This window comes from Arachis hypogaea, chromosome 10 (assembly GCF_003086295.3).
Source record: "Arachis hypogaea cultivar Tifrunner chromosome 10, arahy.Tifrunner.gnm2.J5K5, whole genome shotgun sequence".
NCBI classification, from domain to species: domain Eukaryota; kingdom Viridiplantae; phylum Streptophyta; class Magnoliopsida; order Fabales; family Fabaceae; genus Arachis; species Arachis hypogaea.
Window position 1 is genome coordinate 28,399,724 of NC_092045.1, and position 1,949 is coordinate 28,401,672.

The window sequence follows — 1,949 nt, forward strand, 5'->3', positions numbered from 1 at the left end:
ACAATTACTATTATTTTCTATTCAATTCTCTTTTATTCTTATTCTAAGATATACGTTGCACTTCAACTTGATGAATGTGATGATCCGTGACACTCATCATCATTCTCACCTATGAACGCGTGTGACTGACAACCACTCCCGTTCTACCTTAGGCCGGGCGCATATCTCTTAGATTCCCCAACAGAATCTTTGTGGTATAAGCTAGATAGATGGCAGCATTCATGGGAATCCGGAAGGTCTAACCTTGTCTGTGGTATTCCGAGTAGGATTCCGGAATTGAATGATTGTGATGAGCTTCAAACTCCTGAAGGCTGGGCGTTAGCGACAGACGCAAAAGAATCAATGGATTCTATTCCAACCTGATTGAGAACCGACAGATGATTAGCCGTGCTGTGACAGAGCATTTGGACCATTTTCACTGAGAGGATGGGATGTAGTCATCGGCAAGGGTGATGCCTCCAGACGATTAGCCGTGCAGTGACAGCGCATAGGACTATTTTCCCGAGAGGATTAAAAGTAGCCATTGACGACGGTGATGCCCTACATACAGCTTGCCATGGAAAGGAGTAAGAAGGATTGGATGAAAGCAATAGGAAAACAGAGATTCGAGAGGATTCTAGCATCTCCACACGTCTATCTGAAATCCCCACCATTAATTTACATAAGTATTTCTATCCTATTTTATTTTCTGTTTATTATTAATTTTTGAAATCCATAACCATTTAATCTGCCTAACTGAGATTTACAAGGTGACTATAGCTTGCTTCATACCAACAATCTCTGTGGGATTGACCCTTACTCACGTAAGGTATTACTTGGATGACCCAGTACACTTGCTGGTTAAGCTGAACGGAGTTATGATCACACCAGGGATTATCAAGATCCCAATTTATCATACCATGATCTCTTTAGTGTATTTTTGAAAGAGACCAACTTTGAGGATCACAATTTCGTCCACCACATACGCATAGTTTTAGTTTGAGTTTTGGAATCTTAGAGAAAAAAATTACTTCTTCCTCTAGGTTTTCCACACATTCATAGAATTCTAGTTTTGATGCTTTTGATGCTTTGTAATTTGGATATTGAAAAGAGTTACTACCTCTGTTGAAGTTTCCATTATTCTAGTTTGTTTCCTTTGTCCCTTACTCTTTCATATCCTTAATCCCTGTTCAGAGTTACAATTAGATTGTTTTTAGAATTTATTAATGCAAAGAACTATTTTTACCATTAATCAATTTTCAGTTATTGTTTATCATATCTTCCTTTTATTCTCTTTTTAATTCTATACAAGTAATTTTCATGTCAATAGAGTAGACTCCCAATTTGACTTGGGGTTGATTAAGAGGAGACCCTTGAGTTGGAATGCTAAAGTGATTAGTTAAATTGGAAGTTGTTGGCTAATTCTCTATTTACTAACGCTAATCCTTCCCAAGGGAGAAGATTAGGACTTGTGAATAAGAGTTAGCTCAATCACTTGATTTTCTTTATTTAGTAAAGGTTAACTAAGTGAAAATAACAACCTCTTGATACTACACTTGAGAAAATCCAACAAGGACAGAACTTCCAATTAATCATTCCCCCGGTCAAGGCTTTCTTCTATTCTGAAAACATAAATCTCTTTAATTTACATTGCTTTAATTCACAATCCTTTAATTTCCTATTCTTCAACTCTTAAAAATTATTGGAAAACCCCTGATCAATAAAATAGCACTCTTTGTCAACTCGTTGGGAGACGACTTGGGATTCATACTCTCAGTATTTTTATTCTGAATTTGTGACAACCTTTCTAAATTGATAAGCAGATTTCTGCTGGTTAAGAACTGTACTTGCAACATATTTCTTACATTAATTTCTTAATCGGTCAATTTTCGCCACGTCAATTTTTGGCACCGTTGCCGGGGAGTTGCAATAGTGTGCTAAATTATTGATTAGTGCAAATATTTTTATTT